Genomic DNA, 26,253 nt, shown 5'->3' with positions numbered 1-26,253 from the left:
CAGCTTGTCAGCACAGCCTGGGTTAAAGAAGAGCAGAGCCAGTGAAACTTAGAAAGCAAATACAACACAGAGTGACTTCTAACACACTTACCTACTTCAAACTGTTGAATACTTGTACAGTATTTCAACAAGCATCAAAAAAACGCCTGAAGAGAAACCAACCAACATATAGTAACATAACACAAACCAAAACATTCCCACAGTAAATATAACCCCCCTGGTCAAACAGACGCACAAATCAATCATTTGATTAGGTTTGCTGCCGGAAATAAGGCGTGCCTGGAAAACCCATGCTTGGAACACAGCTGATTTCTAGGTGTGCTGATTTTTTTTTTATTTGGGATGTTTTAGATTTACCGTTAACCTCCTTGCTGACAAAGGGGGACCAGTAAACTGATGTGTCTAGATCAGAGGTGGCCAACTCAAGGGCTACCAACAGGTCAGGTTTTCAGGATATCCATGAGTCTGCACAAATGGCTCAATCAGTGGTTCAGTCAAAGACTGAGCCACTGATTGAGCCAACTTTGCTGAAGCAGGGATATCCTCAAAACCTGATCTGTTGGGGGTCTTAAGGACAGGAGTTGAGCACCCCTGGTGTAGGAGACGATCAGGCAGACCTCTCCATCGGAGCACTCCGCCCAATCAAAATGAAAGCAAATACAGTTCTGCGACCTGGTCATCGCTACCGAAAATTATCACATGCCTGCAAACTCCGGACGTCTAGTGTCACTCAAATGCTGCCACACTTTCAGCAGCGGTAGATTAACTTCTGTCATTGATGCTATGACAAAAAGATTACAAAACCAATTAAGAATTACCCAATACTCCAGTGTGAATTTTCTCCCGAGCTTGGGATACACACACACACACACACACACACACCTTGCATTATTCTTGAATCGCACAGAAACCTAAACCAGATAGATAGGGTATCTTATCTTGCAGGATGTGGTAAATACATTAAGCCACGGTCTATCAGATGTTGGGACTAGGTCACAAATACCATGTTTATTCCATTGTTTTATCTTAGCCAAATCGATTCCAGAAAGAAAAGTTATTTTCAATATACTGAAAATACTAAGCATCAGCCCCAGCGAGACAAAGAAATCACAACCTACAAAATAGCAGCATTCTGGAGAGCTTCCCCACTACCTATGGTTTCATAAACGAAACAACCAGCAGATCTGCATCTTTACATGAGTACTGACTAATGTGAATTAAATTAGAATACCACAATTGTGAAGGGGAAAATGGCAGGTTATGAAAATCAATTATAGCCCAAATTAAAGCGAAACTTCTGACACTTCAGTCCTCTGACCCCGTAATCAACTTGAACATACCCCAGAGTGTGATAAAAACTAAATACATTTTCTATCGACTTGCTTAACTCTAGGTAAAATAATGCTAAGAATGCAAACTGAGTTAATGTAATTTGTACATTATTTTCTAGAAGAATTGTATTTTCATAAAAAGTGATTTGAAGAGAATACTAGTCAACTCACCCAAGCATTTCAGCCCTTCTACATCTATTGCAAGTGATCTCGGGAGCCTACTTCAGGCTATGCTAATCACAATTATTTAGGTAGCTTTGCATACAGGACTATTTTTTTTTATCATAGGTTTTTTTAACAACTAAAGTTTAAACTTTTTGAAGTTTGCTAAAGTGTTAATATGCTTCTAGTGTTTCGGGCGATTTAAAGGTACATTTACTGTTCATTGATGTCAGCATCAACTCTTAATGAAATCACCTTCAAAGAAAGGGACCAGAGTAGATCTCTGATGTATAACTACAAAGTACTGTGGAATTAAAAAGGTGCTATAAGAGAATAAACCCTTTAACCAGGTGTTCTCACCTCCAGTCCTCAAGACCAACAGGTCAGGTTGTAAGGATGTCCCAGCTTCAGCACAGGGACTGAGCCACTGATTAAGCTACCTGTGCTGACGCAGGGATATCCTTACAACCTGACCTGCTGGGGGGGGGGGTCTTGTGGACTGGAGTTGAGAACGCCTGCTTTACCCATTTGAGTGCCCCATAACATAACCATCCCGTCGCGCGCCCTGGCGCTCCAGTGGCAGCATCATGGATTTTTAGCTTATTTTCTTTCGGAGATGGCTTTCTACTCTTCTATGGAGTGTGGAACACGATTTAGTAGGCAGAGGAACGGGAGAGTACTCCTCCTCTAACGTTCACATCAGTGACGCCGCGGTAACGTGATCACCGTGTGCCGGAGAGGCTGGGGCATTCTGGTACACAAGGGGTTAAAGCAGCAATCCCTCTCCCCCTACAGAAGTCTATATGGGTTTTGACTTGCATAGGGGTAAATTCAATATACTTGTTAGCGGCCATTCAGAGATGAGAATATATAAATGACTGGCTCCATTTAAATACGCTGCAGGAGGCATTTTATATGACTAAACAAATAAAATAATCCCAATATATTTGACTAATTTTACTATTTTTAAAAGTAATTCCGCCTGCTCTGTTTTTTGGGGGGTTTACATAGATAGGAAGCAGGGGAAGGTAAAGCCATTAGCATATCCTCCAAGGGAAACAAGATGGCATTTAAAACTCCCACGTTACGTGGGCCAAAAGGAAGTCACGACTTCATTTGCCGCAGGCTTTCCATTGGCCGGTGTGACGCGGGGCTTTAAACAACCAGGAAGTAACCCGCTGCACCTTCCTGGGTAAGAATCTCAGTAACCAGGGGTCCCCAAAGCTGAAATAAAATGCAGCTTAGCTCCGGTCACCCCCCAGCTATATATAATAAAAGGGGGACCAAGGAAGTATTGCCACTTAAAAGTGCATGCTGCGTTGAATTAAGTTTTACACCTGTATGTTTAATATTATCCAAAGGGAACTAGCAATCCAAGCAGGCGATTTTATTCGGCAAATTCTTTTTATTTTTAACATAGAATTGAAGCAGGGAGTCTCTGGAGCTGAAACCTGTTCATTTCAGCTCTTGGAACCCCCTGCTTCTGGAGATACATAACTCCGTAGGAAGTGCCAGCAGCTGCTCAGCTAGCAAGAATCCTGTAATGGCGAGGTTTCAAGGTTCCCGCGCCCTGCGGGCCAATAGGAAGCCGTGACATCAAGTTCAGCTTCCTATTGGCCAATGTGACGCGGGAGCTTTAAACGTTGGCGATACCAGCACCCCCTCTGGGGGGTCTTCATCTCGGGAAGCAGGGGGTCACCGGAGCTGAAATTAATGGTGTTCAGCTCCAGAGACCCCCTGCTTCAAAACTATGTTAAAAAAAATAATACATTTAAATAGGGCATGAATTGTTCCTTTAAAACTAAATTAAAAAGATGACATCATATTTGTACATTTCTATGGTTACATCAGTGTGTCAGAAAACAACCAAAGTCTTCCTTGATTAAAAAGGGAGAGATCAGTGCTGCAATATTTTGTACACACAGTAAATACTGGTGTGGTTGAAGTCGAGACAGTAAAATCCACACTCCCTGTAGATTGGGCTGAAAAACATTAACCACAAGGCTAACGCGTGCTGGAAATGTTATCACGTACAATTATCCTTTTTAAAGCTGGAAAACAAAATGTTTCATATTTGTTTCCACTGCTTGCAGATAAAGAAAAGATTCATGATCCGCACATAGCTTAGAGTTGGAAACCGCAACATCATCCTAAACGTCTCTGCACCTCCAGTAAGCAACTGCGATAACCAATAATGGGATAAAGTATGTCCGAGAACAGATTCGCTTTTTCGTGTGGGGATATTTTATTGTAGTCAGAATGCATTTCCAGGAAGTACAAATAAAAATAAAACCGTCAGTGAGAAGTCACATGGCTATATGTGTTTTTTAATTGAAAATATTAGCGTAATATTGCCAAAATAGACATAATAGATGTGACTGTTGGTAAATACCAAAGGAATGAGTTTAAACTTGTCTATCAATAATATAACATGAAATGCAGGTGCAGTATACTTATGTCCTCTTCACTTTGAAGTGGCAATCCTGCCATTTGGTCCCCATATATTTTTTTTCTTATAGGCTGGTACCAGGAACTAAAACCGTGTTATTTTCAGCTCCGAGACCCTTGAGTCACAAGATACTGACCCCTAAACATACCGGCCGTACTTCCTGGTTTCACGCTGGGTTATAAATGGGTGTGCAATAGGAGCCCACCACCGACCGATGAGACGGCAAAAGGACAATACAGGCATACCCCGGTTTAAGGACACTCACTTTAAGTACACTCGCGAGTAAGTACATATCGCTCAATAGGAAAATGGCAGCTCACGCATGCGCCTGTCAGCACGTCCTGAACAGCAGTACTGGCTCCCTACCTGTATCGAAGCTGTGCGCAAGCAGGGAGACTATAGAGCCTGTTACAAATGTGTTATTTACATCAGTTATGCACGTATATGAAGATTGCAGTACAGTACATGCATCGATAAGTGGGGAAAAGGTAGTGCTTCACTTTAAGTACATTTTCGCTTTACATACATGCTCCGGTCCCATTGCGTACGTTAATGCGGGGTATGCCTGTATACCACGAAAACAGAGTTGCACGTCAGAATTATTTGCAAAACGATGGTTGGTTTATTTATCCATTTGTCAAGGTTAAACAAACATATAAAGTGGAAATGGGCAAAAAAAAAAATGTGGATTTGGATCCGTCTGATTGGCCGGTTCCTTTGGTCCGTGGATCAGTCTCAAAGAGGCTTTGTAAAAATTAGAACCAATAAATGACTTTCGACGCCCCAAGGTTAATTAAAAGTCCAGAAAACAAGGATAGGCAAATATGGATCAAACCATGTATTAGAGTCCAGTCAGGTACTATAACAGTCTATACTATTCATGTTTTTTGTAATGCAGTGTTGATGCTATGTTATTTTAACATTATGCTATATAGAGAGAAGAACCAGTAGTCTCAACCCAGTTAGCATATATCTCCCTATTAAAGAGCAATGGGCGGTCTGTAGTGGGTATTTAATGAGACACTATAGCATACCATATACCCCCGAGGAAGTGACGTTAGTCACAAAACGCGTAGGGTCAGATGTTAACCCCCTCTCATCAGCTGATCCAAAGTTGTGTGTGCATGATTCGGCTCACACACAAGCCAAGCAGCGACACCAACTGCAGCTCCAATCTGAGTCATCAGACGGCACCAGGTCATTCACGGATATCCGCACAGTATAGGCGTTCTGGAGAGGAGCACATGTGGGCACCCTGCAGCCTCTTCAGATGGACATACTCATGATGTGCCTGATTTTGCTTTACTTGTTGTGAGTAGGGCTTCTTTGATATATGTTTGTCAGTCTAGTTTGTATGTTATGTGTTGTTGTCCATGTTTTGTTAGTTATTAGTAGTCTAGCAGTATACACTATGATTTCTCTGTTTGTTTATCTTCACATGTCCTGAGGATCATCTTGTGGACATCTTAGGCTTATCTGGATCTACCTGACTGGACTCGAATACATGGTTTGATCAATGGTTGCCTATCCTTGTTTTCTGGACTTTTAGTTAACCTTGGGTTGCCGGATGTCATTTATTGTTTGTATCTGTGTTATCCTGATTTGCATCAATCAGGTATACTTTAGGCAACCATGCACACACATACATATATATATATTATTCAAATTGGATTGCAGCTGCGATTCTAATTATGTCTAATAATAGAACCCCTTCAAAGCACTAATCACCAGACAACATTGAACATTAGTGCTTTTTTCACTTTTCTTTATTGCACTTTGTGTAAATTAGCTCACACTGCTAGATCTGCTGTTTAGAAAAGCAGTGGTTGTGGGTTCTAGTCCTATTGGGTCTGACACCATTCCAATCATTAGGTTGGTGCATTAGGCCAGGGGTGCGCAAACTTTTTCCCCTGCGCACCCCTGTCTGCTCTCCTTACCGGCTCGCACCCCCCTCTTCCTTGTCCTCTGCGTCAAAAGACGCTGCAGGGTCACGTGACATCACGTGACCCAGCAGCGTCATTTACTGCCACATCACTGAAGACAAGGTAGGAGGAATTGCAGAGGCCTCGCGCGGTCCCCGGGCATTTAATTTAAATGCTGTGGCGAAGAGCGCGAGGCCTCTGCAACCGCCGTGCCCCCCACTTTGCGCACCCCTGCCTTAGGCTCATCAACTCTATATAGTTGGAATATAAATATATTTAGGAAATGTGGGATGAGACTCACTATATAGCAAAGGAAGGGAGTGGGGGAGTGGGAAAGATTGACCAAACCAACCTTTTTGCAAGTAACTCTGTTGTGCAACTCTTGTTTTGTATTAAATCAATAAGAAATTCCTGTTATTTCACAACTAAGTGACAGTTGCAACTACCTGCTGAGAAAGAAAATCATAGCACTTTAGCTGTGGCAATGTTAGGATTATGAAAGGTGGAGAGAGGTATGAACAATAAATGTGTCTACAGAAGCTGAATGGGACCAAACAAAACTAACATTCCTTAACTCTCATTCCAAGAGTACACACAGTTCTCCCACAATAATACGGAATTGAAACATCATATCTTTATATTTCTATTCAGATAACATGATCAATACGTATCTTAAAGACTCCCCTATTTAATATACTGTAAAAGGAGACTTCCCCTTGTTTGGGAAGACTAATACTGTACAATGGAGATTATAAATTCTTTGTAATTTCAATAAAAGTCATTTTTGCAACTTCTTCAACCCAATATTGAAAAAAAAAAAACTTTTGTACGTTAGATACACGGAAAACGGTGAAATCGCATACTTCGTCTTCCAGTAAGTTTCTGTTTTAGAGAAATGTTGGTATAAAAGGCATTTTTTTTTGGTTGGGAAGAATCCTTTTAACGTTTTTTTTTTTTTGTTTTTTTACAATCAACAACAGGGTGGTCCAAACTGTGTTGAAGAGCCCCCAACAGGACAGGTTTCTCAGAGCTCTCTAAATAATAGGTAATTAGTCAATTAACCTAAGCCCCACAATGCTTTGTGCTGCATTTAACGAGGCTACACGGGATACGGCGTCAGGAAGCAGAGCAGAGACTGCCAGCTCTGACACCAACGCAGTTCTTTTGTGCACGGGGTCAACAGACCGCTACGGTGGACAAGGGATATTTTTAGTTGACTGGTGGAGGTTAGTGACATTTTTCAAGTCCTATTGATCAGTACAACTCCCATATGCGTTTTTTCTTCAATTAAACAAACTATAGCACCAATAACACTTCTGTGATATTTAAGGCTGTGCTTTTATTTGGGCAGGACTCTGAAACAATATTACATTCTGAAACTATTTGGTAAGATAACGTTTCTGCCATTCCATGATTGGAAAAAAAATTGTTTTTCCAAGTTTGCACACAATTTAGGGGAAAAACAAAGATTGCATTCAAATATGGATTGCATAAGCCCACTTTCAATTCACAAGTGTCAGGCCTGTATACACTACAAATATACTTCAACGCCACTATTTTGTAGTGCCATACAGACTGTAAAGATAACACATCATATATTAACAAATGTATTCATCGATTTTTAGACGCAATATTGATTACTGTGCATTTAAACCCCAGATGTAAAGCAAATGCCATAAGCCGTTACAATCAGGAATACGACGTTTCAGCTGTAATGTTTCATTTATAAATAAAACAAACTTCTTGCAACATATTTAAAATAGGATTCCAGCATCAGCCGTGGCTTCCTATTGGCTCTCATGACGTGGGGATTTACATACCAGGAAGTTACCAACGGCACCTTAGGCCTCGGATATAGTAGACGGCGCGCATGGCTTCGCGCGTGTCTGTAGCTTAAGCGATCCGTGCCCTTTGGGATTTCTATGACGTGCGCGACCGTGACGTCATGCGGCTGGTTCGCCCTCATTGGCTGAACCACTCACGTGACCCGGCCGTGGCGCGACAAACAAAATATTTTGTCTCCTGGAAAATCTTCCGCGCCGTCGCGATTCCTTGCGTGCGCGCTCGCACTATGGCCGGCCCAATAGATCCCCTGCATTTTGTTAGAGCCACATGCGCCGTCGCTCACACCATTGTGACCGCCTTACCCTACATCGTGGGATCCAGGGGATCCCATGAGCTAAGTTTACACGGACCCCATGCTTCCGATCTATGTAAAAGAAAGCAACAACAAAAAAAGGGGACACTGCACTCTGAAGGTGTGCTTCACATTTTTTTTTATAAAAGTGCTACAAAATAAAGTTTTGACATGAACAGTTTTCTGCATATGTTTAGATTAGAGCAAGTTTTTCAACAGAGGATCCCAAGAAACCTATGAAGCTGTAACGTGTTGCTCAGCACAAACGAGGCGCGACCGCGGGGCTGAGGTAGGGAATTGTACATAATGCCAACCACAACCGCGAGGGCACGTCTAGAATGTAGGATAGTCAGGCAGGCCGGATAAGGATTACAGAAAACAGCGTTAACGTGATACTTGCCGGGTCCAGGGGTGTGGAGGAGCAATTCGTTTGGTTATGTAGCCAGAGTCGGGGTTGGAGAAGGTAGAGTAGTCGTAATGCCAAAGCCAGGGTCCGTGTAGGAGAGAGCAGCGTCGTCGTATTCCAGCCAGGGTCAGTGCAGGAGAGAGCAGCATCGTCGTATTCCAAAGCCAGGGTCAGTGCAGGAGAGAGCAGCATCGTCGTATTCCAAAGCCAGGGTCAGTGCTGGAGGGAGCAGCATCGTCGTATTCCAAAGCCAGGGTCAGTGCAGGAGGGAGCAGCATCGTCGTATCCAATGCGGGATCAGCGTTGGAGAAGTCACAAGGTAGAATCCAGGCAGGATCAGGCAACAAGGAGGTAGACAGGCACTAGGCAGTGAGTGACAGCGACACACAAACAAGGGTTACGCTCGGCAAAGGCTGAGAGTTCTCTGAGCATATTTATAGGACCTCCCACCAATGGGAGGCGACCAGGAAGTGGAGTTGCGGTTCCTGATATTGGGACAGAGACCGCAGACTGGCGGAGGGGTTGCGTACCGCGCATCGCGGACGGAGGAACGGGAGCGTGCCCTGCGCCCAGGGACAGAAGGTAAGGGAACCCGCGCAGTACCCGCACGCAAGTGCCCCTGCTACGTTGCCACTCCTGAGTGCCATGGGGAACAGGTGGGCGTGGGAGGGTTAAGGGGGGAGAAGAACGGCGAATCCTCACAGAAGCCCTGTTGAGGGCACAGAAGAATATACAACGCGCTATTAGAGAGGGTTGGGGTTCCTTACAAAGCATCTGATCTCAGACGCACTATTAGAGGGGTCAGGTTTCCTTACAATGCATCTGATCTCAGACACGCTATTAGAGAGGGTTGGGGTTCTGCAGAATTTCACAATACTGTATAATTATAGGGTTCCTTAACCAAAGAACCTCCTTGCACAGATATGTATCGCGGACGGAGGAACGGGAGCGTGCCCTGCGCCCAGGGACAGAAGGTAAGGGAACCCGCGCAGTACCCGCACGCAAGTGCCCCTGCTACGTTGCCACTCCTGAGTGCCATGGGGAACAGGTGGGCGTGGGAGGGTTAAGGGGGGAGAAGAACGGCGAATCCTCACAGAAGCCCTGTTGAGGGCACAGAAGAATATACAACGCGCTATTAGAGAGGGTTGGGGTTCCTTACAAAGCATCTGATCTCAGACGCACTATTAGAGGGGTCGGGATTCCTTACAATGCATCTGATCTCAGACACGCTATTTATTAGAGAGGGTTGGGGTTCTGCAGAATTTCACAATACTGTATAATTATAGGGTTCCTTAACCAAAGAATCTCCTTGCACAGATATGTATCTGGTGATCCTTAAGCTAAGCATTTCAGGGTTCTCAATAGATTTATTCATAGCACTCCCATGGATTTGCTGTGATTTGTGAAGGCAATTGAGAAGCACAATCTCAATGAAGCCACCTACAACTCAGTTCACTGGAGAATGGATATGAAGGAAAGGTAGAAACAATCGTGTTTGTGTGATTACCGTTGGAGGCTCATTGAAACAGAAAATATGTACATTGCCATCTACTTTGCAGAACGTTTACAGATATCCAGTTATTAAATATAAAGAAAAATCAAAAAGGAGGAGCACAGATTTACCACAAAGAAGGGCTCTCTTTCTAAGCCTATGCTCTTGATCAAACAAGACTCACATTTCTTAGGCCGAGCTCATGGTGGCGGCGCGGGCGCACATTACCGTGCGTGCCACCGTGCACACTCCTGCAGCCCCAGGGATGTGTGCACCAGGCTGCAAGAGATTGGGGAGGCGATCGGGGGCGTGGTAAACGCGTCACGGAGCTGGTTCGTCCTCATTGGCTGAACCAGCTCACGTGACGCAACTGCAGTCCGAAATCACAGATTTAGTTGTCGGGCCAAAATGTAGCAGCGTCGACGCGCTACAGCGCCGCGGGCACTTCAGGAACTACAATAGGAAATCAGGTAAGTGTCCCGGAAGTGCGCGCGCACACAGCAACGCCGCCACCATGAGCTCTGCCTTAGCCTTTGCATATGGGAATAATAGGTATAAATGGAACCACTAAAATAATTATTTTATAATGACATTTTGTATTTCACTTTTTCCCACTTCACTGACTCCAACCTTGTTTGTTTTATTCCTACGGCTGAATCAAAAGATAAAAGCTGAACACAGCCTAATACATATTCCAAATATCATGTTTTAACTACACCACCTACACAGGATTTGTTAGAACACTTACATTAGCAAAACCCTTATAACAATTATCCATGTCTTTTGTTACCGTATAATATAAGAGACACTTAGTGAGCTGGCCACAACACATATCAGCTTCAAACTCCTTTCTCTGAAGTGTTTGCTTTGAGCAAATTACAATATAAAGTCCACTACATGGTCGGTTTATAACAGCAAACACTATTCATGGTTGACCGAGCTGCTTCGTTTCACTTCAGAAATTACTCAGCCGTAGCAGTCATTTATTACCACCATGCATCGGTCATTATCAATTAATTAGAAAACAAAAACCCTATTTTTGAAGTATTGCACTCTTCACAGTAGAGTAGAAATTGTGAAACTCTTAAGTAAAAACAACGATTCAGGGCAATAATTGGCAGCAATAAAATGTGCATTTAAGTATTATTTATAAATACTCTCCTGGAACCGCCAACGTGTTATATTTAAAGGGGCATCTAAAAGTACTCAAACAGTAATTGTTCCTACTGATAACACTCTGTGGACCTGCTAATTCCTTCCATCACATGGATTAGTATTAGTCTTGCAAAATTAAATTCACGGACAAAATGCCCAGGAGTTATTAATAAATGAGAATGATGGTTGATGAAGGCTAGAACGCTGCATTTCACAGCGCTGGTTGAATTCAGTGTGAATTTAAGGTTCACTGTAAAAAAAAAAAAATTCACACACATACTGTACAGGATGTGCCATACAAATAATATTTGCTCATCTTAAAATCTGCATATATTTGTGCGTTTTTATTCTATTATATTGTATGTCTTTATTTATATAGCGCCATAAATGTACATAGCGCTTCACACTAGTAAGACATGTTGTAATCATATAAATAACAAATAATATAAATAACAGGTCATGGGAATAAGTGCTTCAGACATAAAAGTAACATTAAGGAAGAGGAGTCCCTGCTCCGAGGAGCTTGCAATCTAATTGGTAGGTAGGGGAACGTATAAAGACTGTAGGAGGGAATTCTTCATTTCATCATATCTAATATATTTCCAAATGTAGAGGAATATAGGTGTACTGCTCGCATTTTTATTTTTTTTACAGCAAGAGAACCTGGTGGTCCCCGGGGCAGAACTGCGCTATTCTCCGTTTCGGGGGGGGGGGGGGGGGCCTGTTCCTGGTTTACCAGTAAATGTAACAGCATTTCAGCCCCCTCAAGCAAAAACAAAATGGTGGTTTAAATCTCGAGCCATAAAGTCCATTGGAAGCCGCAACATCCTCCACTAAGGTTTCTAGGGCACTGGAAGACTTAAAACCCAGGAAGTAAAGCGAGTACTTTAACAGGTAAGTATCTTGGGTACCAGAGGTCCCCGCGGCTGAAAATAACGCGGTTCAGCCCCGTGTACTAACTGGTTCCCATCATGTAAATAAAAGGGAGTTGCTGCTTTAACATGACATTATTTTAAGATTGGAAACAACACTTTATAGTACAAGTTAACAAGCGCCATCTTATAAAAATCGCTGCAACGTTCTTTCCTAGGGTCTCCAGAGCAGGACCTGGCAAAAGGCAGTATTTATTCTAGGAGTTGTGAAATGTATTGTACTGTTCAGAGTAAGGTTTTTGGGGCACAAATGTAGAAAGCTATTAAACATATGATAAGGGGGTGGAGGGGGGGAATAAGATTGGACATAAGGCTGGTAAATTCACTTATTTCCAGTTCCCATATGTTTTCTAAATTACACTACTACAGCATTAACTATTTCCTTGCCCTGACGCACATTGAACGGAGCAAATCCTGACACTCACATGACTTCCTGCTCAACGGTCTAGGCCGCTATATGTATTCATATTGGGCAATGCTCTTCACACCAGGTTTCCAAAGGGTCAGAAGAGCATTGTAAAGTCAACATATGTGTAAAATGTATTATAAAATCAAAGAGAAACGGTGCAGGCATTTTGCTACCATTTATAACATCTGCACCATATATATTTACATTAGTATAATCTTAACGGTAAAGTGAGATTCAGAATAAATAACTTTAATAAAATGAGATGCAGCTGAAGATCCAAATGCCAATGAGAGGCCCCGCAGCAGGCAATGAGAGGCCCCGCAGCGGACAATGAGGCGCCCCTCACCGGGCAATGAGGCGCCCCTCACTGGGCAATGAGGCGCCCCTCACCGGGCAATGAGAGGCCCCTCACCAGCCCACTATAGCACTTCAATCAGAAAAGTCCAGATATTAGGCATTCATGAGCATCCCTTTAATGGAAGTATACGGGGATCACAAAAACCTTGCTTGTTTGGTTATAAATCTAGATGCATACTTAAAATATTCTAGACTTTAAATTTAGCTAATCTCCAAATTAAACATGGCAGTAACTTCTCCAGATTAAGAGCCTATGTCCATTTATCAAGATATATTGGAGCTGCAATAATGTGAACACCTTGTCTAACATTTTAAATATGTGAGAAGCGTTCTGAATGTAAATTCAAAAGATTAATTTCCAAATGCCCAACTACAAATTCCACAAGGTGTGTATTATATAGTGCTTTAGTTAGGAGCTAGTTCATGATTACAATAATAAGGTGTATGAGTCAGTAATAAAGAAACTCTGTTGCCCTTATTGCACTCCCCACGCATCTCTACCCCACACACATTCTCCTTGCTCACTTCATTTAACCACTGCTCCATATCCCACTCACACACAACATCTCTCTCCCTGCCCTCCCCCGTGCCTCTCTCACACATCTCCTGCCATGTGTCCTTCTCTGAAATATGCCCTCTCTTCTCTTCCACAGCTTTCAGACATTTAAAAACTCCCTGAAAACTCAACTTTTCACAGAAGCCTCTCTCTCATATGCCCAACATCCAATGTCCTCCACTCAGCTCACCCAAACCGTATTTGGACCAGCTGTGCGGTTGGACCAATGTCCACGCTATGTAACACCCCAACAAGGTTGGACATCTTTTTAGAAAGATGATTACAGGGATTATACCAAATAAGTAAGTAAAAATGGGTAGGATATTGGTCCAGAGAGAAATCTGATTGCCATTATTGGAGTCAGGAAGGAATTTATGGTTTCCCCTTAAGAGACATTATTGAGTAGTGTTACACTGGGTTTTTTTTTTGTTTGCCTTCCTTTGGATGAAAATACTGTAAATACAAATATAGGATAATAATCTGCCTAAATTTAACATAGGTTGAACTCTATGGACATACGTATTTTTTTTCAACCTCATCTACTATGTAACCACCAACATCTTCCCGGGTACTGAAACTTTGAGATGCTCTCTCCCGCTTTATCAGGTGGAGAAGGGGCCCTCTTCTTCCCTCATAACCTGGCCAAGGTAATATCCAATGCACCTCAATGCCCTAACCACTCAATTCCGTTGGACCCTGTTTCGATGCAGCCATGCTAGGTTTGCTCGGCGACTGAGGGACAGAAAGCCCAGCATAAAAACGTACACCTGCCATGGGAAGCCCGCCAGCTCTCAACACCTGCGCACTATCTCTACGCCACCGACACGAGGGCTCAGCTCCTCCTGGAGACAGTAAGCGAGCAGCACAATTACACCTCCGCGCCTGAAGTCCCCCATCCGTCACCACCCCCTCCTGCTCACATTGTAGTCATGAGCATGTTTCCCAGCTTGTGGATGCTGCAGCTTGTCAGAACACTAGATATTAAGTTCCAGGGACACAGTCAGATGTGGGATATCAGCTCTGACAGATTTTTTAATTCACAGACTTCAATGAAATCTTCCTGCTAAAGTGTCAGCAATTTTGCAATATAATACTTTATTTTTATTTTTATCTAGAACCACAAAATCTCAGATATTTGTTTGTAGAGGCTGATATACCCGTGGGTGTTCCCCACAACATTTAAATTAAATGCAGGGGGAGCACGCAAGGCCTCTAAGTCCCTTACCTTGTCTCCGGTGGCTTCTGGCAACTCACATGATGATGTGACATCAGAAAACGCCGGAGAAAAGTTAAGGGGTTCCATAAGCAGGAATGGAGAGCAGGCAGGGGGCGCAGACAAAAAAAGTTTGCACACACCTGAGCTAACCTGTTGGGGGTTCTGGAGAACTGGAGTTGGGAACCACAGTTCTAGGGGACCAAAATGTCACTCTGCATGTATGAGGGTTTTACAATAATAAGGGTAAACCCAGCTTTGCTAAAGGGGGGGTTTCCAAATGTGCAGTTTCCAAAAAGTTGCCACTTTATGCCTGCAAGAGACTTAGGCCGAGTTTATAGTGGGGGCGATGCGACCGTGTGACGTCAGCCGTCCTACAGCGATTCCTGCACTCGGGTGTAGGAGACCAGAGATCACGACCAGGGGGGCGTGGCCATAAGCAGTTCGCCCTCATTGGCTGAACCGCCCACGTACCCCACTGGCACCCAGCTGTCATTTAAAAGCATTCAACCAGTGTTTTCCAAAGCTCTCCTCGTGACCCACAGCCGCACCAAATTTCTGAGACAACCAACTAACATTCTATTGGTATGCAAACAAAAGTGCATTCAAATGGATGCAAGCGCATTGGTTATTCCCAAAACCTGGTGTAGCCTTGGGTCACGAGGAGAGGTTTGGAAAAGACACATGTAAAAAAAGGAGTGGCGCTAACACACCATGCGCGCATGTGTGGTCCTGCAAGTACAATGGCGTCTGCGACATCTGTTCTGTTTTGCAATCTAACTTGTTCACGGAATTAGAGCAAGTAATATTAATATTTTACCTATTGTATACGTAAACACACAAATGAAACCTGAATATGGGTGTGTATATTTTTTTTTTTTTTTTTTTTTTATATATATATATATATATATATATATATATATATATATATATATATATATATATATATATATATATATATATATATATATATATATATATATATATATATATATATATATATATATATATATATATATATATATATATATATTATACAGATAGATAAACATATATAGCGTGAGTAGCTCATAAATACACACATTATATGGCCACAAACTCAAAGCAGATATGAGGCAGTCTCCCAGTTAGATTTTCAGAGTAGAGATGAAAGAGGCCTATCTTTGCTTCTGAGAGCTCTCTGATCTATTTCTCCCTCATATCTCTCTGCCAATTACCCATCTACACGTTCAGGTCTCTCTCCCTGCTGCCCTGCTTCAGTGTCTCTCTGCCATGTGCCTTATGTCCTACCCCTTTCCCTGTGTCATGTCTCACTCCTGCCCTTGTCCCACCCCTTTCCCTGTGTCATGTCTCACTCCTGCCCTCGTCTCTCCCCTTTCCCTGTCATGTCTCACTCCTGCCCTGGTACCAACCCCTTTCCCTGTGTCATGTCTCACTCCTGCCCTGGTCCCAGTGTCCCACCCCTATAACTACAGATTCAGCTCCTACCTGCCGCGGCCTCAGTATGTGTGTGCAGACAGATACTCCAATCCCCTGCACTGATTGGCTGTTATCTTTCATGTGATCCATTTCCTTCTACGCAGGGGCTTCTGGGAGTTGTAGTCCTGATCCTATTTCAAAGCTCTAATTGATACAAGCAGCAGCACCACAAATCCCACAATCCCTGATGGTGCAGCCTAAACACATTCCTCGAACTAAAATCATGTTTTATTTCTATGTGTGTTGGTGAATTGTAGCCTTTTGATTACTGCATTGACTTAGTTGTGGATCCAGATACATCTGTATAGGGTTTATGTTTTTTTCTGTCCCACGCCAATCTCCTACAGAGTCTATGAGAAGATGATGATAAATACATTATGACTGCACAGGGCTGTTGTACTGCAGAGCAGTGGTGGTTCCTGCTTGTTGCATGCAAAACATGCATTGATAAGCCACAAATTTACTGGATTTATTTTGTTGGTTTTGATCAGAGAGAAAAAAAAACACTTTTGGGCTTATGTACTCATTCATATTTATTTTGTCGAAAAATCAGCACTAAAAAGTAACAGGAGAAGGAGTTTGAATCTGGTCAACCTGATCCAATTCCCAATGTCAGCTGCTTGTGAACTTGACAAGTCACTTTATCTTCCTGTGCCTCAAGCACCAAAATGATAGAGTGTAAACTCATCTAGGCAGGGACTGTGTCTGTAATAATCCTATGTTTACCCCACTATACTGTAATTGTGAAGTGTTCTTCCTTTGGGACTCAAGCGCTATATGAAATAAAGTTATTATTGTAATATAAACCGTTATAAAATGTGCTTTGTATATACAGTATGAAGACTTCGCAACATTTGTTTTTGAAATTACTTTTCACACATAGCGCCTAGTTGAATACCTGATTGATACAATAAAACTATACAGAATTATGTGTATTTTTACCGTGTTAGTAAATATCAATTATTAGTGTAATTATAATAGCCATACTGTGAACATAGTACATTTTGTTAAACTTTATAACTAAAGTTGGGTCAAATAATTTCTGGGGGGCTGATACATGGCAACTTAATTATGCACTGACACAATTAACTGTCTTCTTGGGGTGCAATTTTATCACACTTTAATGTTTTTGTGGTGCACAGAAACATTCTTTTTTTAGCACATACCATTAACATCTGTACAGAAAAATAAGTTAATTCATTTCTGACGCTGCAAACTCATGATAAATCTTTACTTTTTATTTTGTATTAGTGAAATGAGAGCATTTATGAGAGCATTTTCGGCCATATTTACAAAGAGGAGTAAGTTATAAGGCAGTAGTACGCAACCTGGGGGGCATAGGATTTTCATAGGGGGGTGCAGCGGTTGCAAAGGCCCTGCGCTCTTCACCAAGGCATTTAAATTAAATGCCGGGGGATTGCGTGAGGCCTCTGCAACTGGATTTACCGAGGTTCACCAGGCTTCAGATGATGCATTGACATGGCAACGTGTCACGTGATGTCACGTCACATGACCCCACTGACGCCGACAGGAAGGTAAGGGGGGCACGAGCACCGGGAGAGTGGATTCAGGGGAGCGCAGCAACAGAAGTTTGCGCACCCTTGTTATAAGGCACCTTACAGCAGCAAAACATTAAAAATCCTATATGTGGTATTTAGGATTGCCAGTTAACTTCTCCAAAAATACTGGCCACAAGGGTGAAAGGTACGAAGCGCTCGTCACGCACACACACACACACATACACCCCTCTCAGCTTTTTTTTTTAGATTTTGATAATAGGGTACATGAGCAGGGCATCTCCTGAGCTGAACCGTATTGGTTTCAGCCTCGGGGACCCCCTACTTTATGAGATACAGGCCCCGTTATGGGGTGCCGATATCCCCTGTGCTTTTAAATCTCCCACGTCACGTGACCATGGGATTTAAATCCTGCAGGGGGGTACCGGCGCCCCATGACGGGGCCTGGAGCTCAGGAAGTAGGGGGTCCCCGAGGCTGAAACCAATGTGGTTCAGCTCAGGAGACCCTCTGCTCATGTACACTAGTATCAAAACCCCAATAACAATTTTAAAAAAATCATTACAGCAGCAGATATCCGCTATGGTAATTAAGCAGCTTTAATAAAATTGTTATTAATAGTGTGCGGGAGCACGGGGCGCCCTTGAGATAAACCGCATTGATTTCAGCCTTGGGGACCCCCTGCTTCTCGAGTTACAGGTCCTGGTATGGAGTGCCGGTATCTCCTCCAGTATTTAAATCCCACGGTCACGTGACATGGACGATTTAAAAATGGCGGCGATACTGGCACCCAATGCCCCATACCGGGGCCTGTAACTCGGGAAGCAGGGGGTCCCTGAGGCAGAAATCAAAGCAGTTCAGTTCAGGAGATCACCTGCTCCCACACACTGTTAATAAAAATTATATTAAAGCAGCTTCATTACCTTAGCGGCTAATGCTGCTAATTTTGTGTTGTTTACTTGTTTATTGTTGTTTATTTGGTGATTGTTTTAATTGCATTGGATATTGTTGGTGGCTGTTTATTTTTTAGGTTGACCATTGACTGCCATAGTGTTAAATCATGCCCATATTATATTGGCATGATGTACCCACTGTGCCAATTGGTTTATTGGCATTTGTAATGTGTTTATTTTTCTATGTAATGTGTTTTATATTGGGCCTGTTTTTTTTTAGCTTCACCATTTATTGCTATAGTGGCAAATCATGCCCATATTATATGAGCATGATGTACCCACTGTACCAATGAATGGGTGGAGGGTGGTTGTATTTGCCTGGGGAAGGTGGTTAGGCTTCCTGGGGGGGGAGGGTGGGTTAACCCCTTAATTACTATAGCGGTTACTAACCGCTAAGGTGATTAAGGGGGGGGGTCCATTAGATTGTATTTTTTATTGCATTGTTTTTGACAATGGAGGATATGGACGGTGATGAGGATGAGGATGGCCTTCATCGTGGCAGGCTAGCAGGGGTGAGTGCAAGTTTTATTTACTTTATTTCTGCTGGTTAATGTTTTATTTTAAATGGGCAAATGCACTATTATCCATATCTGGATAATTGTAATTTTGTCCATTACTGTACTGTATGTGGTAGGGGGAAGGGGGGGTGTATTTATTTCAAAGTATTGGACAAAGGGACCCCAAGACACCCGCAGGGACCACCCAGGGACCCACATAGGGCCCCCGGACACCTTTGGTGACCACCTGAGGACCCCCAGACACCCGCGAGAGCCACCTGGAGGCCCATGGACACCCCCGGACACCACCCGAGGACCGCCGGACACCTGTGGGATCCACCTGAGGACCACCAGACACCCACGGGGACCACAGACACCTGCGGGGACCACCCAAGGGCACCCAGACACCCTTGGGGACCACCCGGAGAACCGCGGCGGCCTCATGTATTAATGCTGTGCAAGAAAAAAAGAATATGCTTTTATGCATATCTCCATCTCTTTTGTGCCAGCCTTTAGCTGGTGAAAAGAAATGTTGAGCTTTTATAGTACGAATCAGTTATCACTGCTTTGTGAATAGCGCTTACTGGCAAAAAACGGCGTATTTGACATTTTTTGGCCTATCGTGCGACTTTTTTTTCACTGACAGTTTTTTGGTGATATAAAGCCATATAGCGCGATACTGCACTGTTATCACTGCTTTGTGAATCTCACAGCAGGCATTATTGCGCTATAAGGGCATTTATCGCACTTAAAACCACTTATCACGGCTTTGTGCATAGGCCCCTAAAAGCGCATCTAAGATCAGATACATTCTGAGGATTCCTAACCCTCCCTAATATCGCGTCTGAGATCAGATGCATTGTAAGGAACCCCAACCCTCTCTAATAGAATGTCTGAGATCAGATGCATTGTAAGGAACCCCAACCCTCGCTAATAGCGCTTCTGAGATCAGATGCATTGTAAGGAACCCCAACCCTCTCTAATAGCGCGTCTGAGATCAGATGTATTGTAAATTCTTTCTGTACCTGGTACAATTTTTTTAATTACCTGAAAGTTGTAGGGAACCCTTTAGGGATGCCCGGGGAAACCTCTGTTGAAAAACATTGGCTTAAGTAATAATTTTTTATTTAAGGAACTCAAATGCTGCATAGATTAAAAATACTAAAAAATGTGCCACCAGGAATGCTGCATTTACTAGTCAGGCTAATGGCTCACAAATTCTTGACAGCTTAGGAAAATTTAGTAAATATGTCCCATTATCTCTTCTGTAGATGGTGAATCTTGTATATAATTGAACACTACTCCACCAGCATCACATTCTCCAGCACACAATTACCACTTTGTATTATTTAGTCTTGTTTAATGACTGATAAAAGGCAGATCCGTGTAACAACATACGATGAAGTTGCAACAAATTAAAATGCCCTCAACTTTATCACTTCTCTTGGTTCTTTTAATAATTAACCTAAGTTTATCAGCTGTGAGCATTTTAGCCTGAAAGCCTAAATTCTGAAAGATAGACACAGATCTTACAAAATACACAACATCTTTTGATGAGAGCTAGTTAAACTCTAATACCTAACTGAACATAGAATGCAGAAAACAATGTTACAGTTGCAGTGATCTGAGCTGGGTTAAGGAATTTCTAAGAATATGCAATATTTAATAGAACCTGGAGGAAAACAAATGGCAATATTTTTCCAAAACTGAAAACTATATCTCACAATTCTAACACACAATTCTAACACACAAAGTGACCTATCAGGCTGTTTTTGGCTGACTCCAATAGAGAATTTTGTCTGAAAAAGCTGTATCGTCAGAATAAGCCCCTAGGGCAGTTTTCAGCCAAAAATTCTTATTTGAAGTCAATGGTGAATTTCAGCCCAAAACGGTCCAAGCAGCCACTTCAGTTGATATAGAATAAGCCCTTAAGGCTTAAGGCAAATGAAATCTATGGGACATCCCGCTTAAGAAGCAGCCAAGACAAAGAAATCATTGTTGCTGTTATACAGTTATTTACAGAATTGTTTTCATTGAGTAGGTTTTATCACAAGGTTTGTGTTGCTTTTTCCCAAAGCTTTGCGTTACCAAAGTTATGTGCCACACGCACATTCCAATGACGAACCTCAGTGTCCTTTCTTCTGCTCTAATTCCCCACATGGAAACCACTTACAGTTCTTTGGGGGGCTTTTTCTCACTTTAACTAGTGTTTTAAAATATGTGCGTATTGGTGCACACCTGGGTACACATAATAATATATTTTTGTATTATATTGCACTGGCAGTGTGCACATCGCCGCTGTACATAAAGTTTTGCAGGCACAATGAGTCCCTGTCCTGTAGAGGGTACAATCTATTTTATATATTCCCCTCCCTCATCCCAATGGAGACTACTAGTTAGTATAAGGGGTTAACAGCCTTAATGGGTTAATTATGTGGAATCCCTCAGGTTACTACCCCCCATCATGTGATGCAGGATGACTATGCAGAAAGGGATAGCCCCTCCTTTGTTTAGGCAATTTAGGCAGATCTCAGAGTGACAGGATATTGATCCCCGATGACAGAGTGTATTCCCACCATAGGCCCACTTGAGATGAGGCACTATTGACAGGACACTATGCAGGAGATTGACAATCAAGAGTTTCTCCCCAGTGTAGGAGGGCGAGCTGCCACGGGGTGTAGCACCGAGTAACCATATTTGCCACGAGTCATCTGAAGTAAAGTATGTCTATTATACGGTGAGCATTATCAACGGTTGTGAATAAAGCTCTTTGTACTACAAAAGTTCCTGGCGCCAATCCCTAGTCTATCTGCATATCGACGCCCAGCCTGTACGGACCCAGCACCCTGAAAAGATATGTATTTATTTATTTATAAAATATTTTACCAGGAAGTAATACATTGAGAGTTACCTCTCGTTTTCAAGTATGTCCTGGGCACAGAGTAAAACAAAATAATACATGGTTACAAATACAGTTACATAAATTAACAAGGTATACATTATATACAAGACATTGCATGCACAGTTAAAGAAAATATATATTATGAGCGTATGAAACAGTTACAGACCAGATTAAAGTGTGAGACAGCCTTAGATTTGAAAGAACTTAAGCTGGTGGTGGATATGAGAGTCTCTGGTAGGTTGTTCCAGTTTTGGGGTGCAAGGAAGGAGAAGGAGGAACGTCCGGATACTTTGTTGAGTCTTGGGACCATGAATAGTCTTTTGGAGTCTGATCTCAGGTGATAGGTACTGCATGTGGTAGGGGTGAGGAGCTTGTTCAGGTAGCTGGGTAGCTTGCCCAGAAAGTATTTGAGGGTGAGACAGGAAAGGTGTGTGTTGTAGTTGCATTGGAGAACAAAACGACAAATTGAATTGTAGAGGGTGTCAAGTTTGCTAAGGTGGGTTTGAGGAGCCGAGCCATATACTATGTCTCCATAGTCAATAATTGGCATTAGCATCTGCTGTGCAATACGCTTTCTGACCACTGAGACTGAGCACTGCCATGTATATATCCAACTCAATGTAAACTCCTTTAGACCTGGGTGAGGAGGGTTATATATATATATATATATACACACACACACACACATATATATATATATATATATATATATATATATATGTATATATGAGAAAATTTTCAGTAGCGCCACTCGTGAAACAAGGTAAAATAAAGTGAATTAAACCGTGCAGATATTGTGTATAATATTAATGAAAATCAAATATAATTAACAATCTAACAATATAAAAAAAAACATAAATGTGAAAAAGTGTTAAAAATGTGTAAAAAATATAGAAACACGTGCCAATGTATAATAATAACATATATCAAACAGGAAAAAAGAAAAGGGGACAAAAATGGAAGAAAGTCCAACCCTTAGTACAAGTCCAGTAGAAATTCAAATGGAAATGGAAATGCTGCTCAGGGATCCACGGCTGCTCTCAGATGGAATAACCAATTAAAACAGGAAGACTATAGAAAGAGAAGAACAGAGAGCGCACGTCCCATAGTGTAATAATCAATAAAAATGAGGACAAGGGGATTAAGAACACTCACAAAAGTACAAGATAAAAAGGCAGTTTGTGATATAATCACCACCAACAAGGCCACACCGTCCTGGAACACATCAGATGTTAGATAGTCCCGCCGGTTCAACTCCAGCAGTTGTCGTATGATTGAAAGCAATGTCTCTTAGCGTCAGTGCGATTAGGAGTTTCTTTCAGCCTCAGATCAGCTCCATGCGCTCTCCGGCCGTAAAGCGCGCACTGCGGGATGACGTAGTGTCGTGGTAGCGTGCCCTGATGCGTTTCGTCACGACAGTGACTTTCTCAAAGGGAATATCAACTGGGGGGAGGGCTCGGTATTTATGGGCTCATCTATTCAAAGAGGAGTGGCGCCGGAGTAACCAGAGGCCAATCGTCAGTGCCCAACCATGAAACCACGGCACTGGCGATGGGCCAATGAAAACAACCGTATCAAACCTAACAACACAAATACTGGTGGATAATGGTATGCATAGACAAAGCAAACTACAGATATAAATAAATAAAGTGTATAATACCACTAAATAGAACCACATATCAATGAAGGTGGATATAAATAATTGGTACACTACATACATTCACAAAAAGAAATGTGTAAAGTATAAAACATATGAAAATCAATAATTGGAACTCACAGCATTAAAACTTCATAATACATGTATATGTGCTAATATCAGCAGATGGACACCTGTTGAACATGTCACATATATGATTAGAGCACAAACAAAGAAAGACCCTCATTTAATAATAGTTCATTATACATTAACCAATATAATACAGTATTAAATAACATCTACATGTATATAATAATATACATGTCCCAAGTCTCTCATTATTACAATAAAAATAAAAACAAAGACAATCACAGACAAACTCCATTAATATAAATGAATTATACATAAAGGAATTATTATGTATATAAAACGGTTGTAGACCAAGTAAAAAATTAATCAAATTCTAGATCTAAGGACCAAATGAATTCTAATAAAATCTAACCTCACTGGACTAAGGAAGAAATGGAAGAAATGAAGAAATGATATAAGATATGAGTGAATAAGATGGTGAAATAGAAGGAATGGATAGGAAAGGGGAAAAGGGGGGGGGGAAAGATTGTAGGGAAGGGAGGGAATAGGGAAAGGGGAGGGGGGAGGGGGGAGGGGGGAAAAGGGGGGGGGGGATGACTGTAACAGAGGAGAGGGATGGCAGAGTCAATGGACCAGGACTGGGGATTACACCAAAGTACTAGTGTCTAAACAATCATTGAGTCCACCAGGGGTTAGAGTTCCCAACTGGTGGATCCAATATGTCTCCCTTCGACACAACATTTTGTACCGATCCCCCCCTCTAGCAGAGGCAGGAATGTGTTCAATACCCATAATCAATAAGGAATCTGGACTCTTATTGTGAAAACATTTGAAATGTCTAGAAAGATTATGGGTATTTAGACCATGCAGCACATTCCTCCTATGCTCGAGGAAGCGGGTACTGAGGGATCGTGTGGTGCGACCCACATATTGCTGGCCGCAACCATATTGTATAAGGTAGACCACATAAGTGCTAAGGCAATTAATACTGCCCCTCACCTCATGTTTCCCACCTTTTCGAAGGGAGACAAACTCCGCTGTAACAGTTAAATGTTTGCATGTGATGCAGCGGCCTCGGCCACATCTGTGGTTACCAGAGTGGCCCACAGGCGTGGCATTAGCAGCCCCATCAATCGTGGATAATTTACTCGGAGTTAAGATAGTTTTGATATTTCTAGCCTTCCTATATATTATCGGTGGTCTCTCAGGAAGAATATTACCCAAATGGGGATCACACTTCAAGATGCTCCAGTGGGTATTTAATATACCCCTGATGGTTCCAAATGACTGATTAAAAGTGGTGATAAATCTAGGATTTTCATCGATATTACCCGATCTATTCCCAGGTTTACCATAACCTACATGTGGCTTAATGGAGTCTTTAGATTTCTTGAGTAGTGTGGATCTGTCAGAGGCCTGTGCCCTCCTGAATGAGTCGTTGACAAGGATGGGGTCATAACCCTTCATTGCAAATTTGTTGCTTAGGTTAATCGATTGATTCAAAAAAATCGCTCTCTTTGGTGCAGTTCCTTTTTAAACGATAGAACTATCCCAAAGGTATGTTCCTGAGCCACTGTGCATGGTGATTACTGGATGAATGGACATAATTATTAACAGAAACAGGCTTGAAGTGAGTAGTAGTGATAATGTTCCCTTCTGTATCCGAGGTCAAAATAAGATCCAGGAACACTACAGGAATAGAACTAATTTCAAATGTGAATTTCAAGCCTAATTCATTTTGATCAAAAGAACTCAGGACATCAGACAAAACTGTGACATCACCCTCCCAAATCATAATAATATCATCGATGAAACGGCCATAGTAAACAAGGCCCGCCCCCAGTTTGGCATTTTGCCAAATGGATGTTTCTTCCCAATAACCCATAAAGAGATTGGCATAACTGGGGGCAAACCTCGTACCCATGGCCGTTCCACAAATTTGCAAATAAAATAAATCCTCAAAAGAAAAATAATTGTGCGTCAAAATAAAAGTGATACTATCCAATAAAGATCTCTTGTGAATTGTGGGAATAGAGGGATCCGTGTTGAGCCAAAAGTCAATTGCCCTGATCCCCCTGGAATGATCAATGCACGTGTAAAGCGAAGACACGTCACATGTAGCCCAGAGGTAATTGGGCTTCCATTTGATCTCAGAGATGGAGTCGATGACATGTAGCGTGTCCCTAATATGTGACCTGAGCTTAGCTACAAAGGGTTGGAGATAGTAATCAACATATTGGGACAGGCCAGACGTCATCGACTCCACCCCCGAAACAATGGGTCTTCCAGGGAGGTCAGTAAGAGACTTATGGACCTTGGGTAAATGATAGAAAATGGGGATACGTGGGTGTTCAGAATATAAAAATTTAAATTCCAATTTGGTAAGTACACCATTATCCAAGGCTTGTGACTCTGCCTCCTATTCTTCCCTGTCGTCTGATCCCACTACACCATTTCTTTTTGAGTTAAAATCACATTTATCACAAGCCTTGGATAATGGTGTACTTACCAAATTGGAATTTAAATTTTTATATTCTGAACACCCACATGGGGATCGGTACAAAATGTTGTGTCGAAGGGAGACATATTGGATCCACCAGTTGGGAACTTTAACCCCTGGTGGACTCAGATTGTTTAGACACTAGTACTTTGGTGTAATC

At 42.3% G+C, this 26,253-nt stretch overlaps 1 protein-coding gene across 10 annotated transcripts in view; it reads right to left on the bottom strand.

Annotated features, from left to right (window-relative positions):
* QTMAN (queuosine-tRNA mannosyltransferase) overlaps nt 1-16,080 on the bottom strand; it is a 286,265-nt gene extending 270,185 nt beyond the window's left edge. For 6 of the 10 annotated variants that reach the window (XM_075609450.1, XM_075609448.1, XM_075609455.1 and 3 more), the window contains exon 1: nt 16,010-16,057. The gene's annotated coding sequence lies outside the window, so the exon portion shown is untranslated. Of the gene's footprint in view, nt 1-15,603; nt 15,975-16,009 lie in introns of those variants that run through there. The other 4 variants (XM_075609453.1, XM_075609451.1, XM_075609459.1 and 1 more) reach the window with 4 other exon arrangements.
* Nucleotides 16,081-26,253: the final 10,173 nt, after the last annotated feature.

Source organism: Ascaphus truei, chromosome 7 (genome assembly GCF_040206685.1).
Source record: "Ascaphus truei isolate aAscTru1 chromosome 7, aAscTru1.hap1, whole genome shotgun sequence".
NCBI classification, from domain to species: domain Eukaryota; kingdom Metazoa; phylum Chordata; class Amphibia; order Anura; family Ascaphidae; genus Ascaphus; species Ascaphus truei.
The sequence above is the reverse complement of the archived record's forward strand: the minus strand, read 5'-3'. Positions and strand labels throughout refer to the sequence as shown.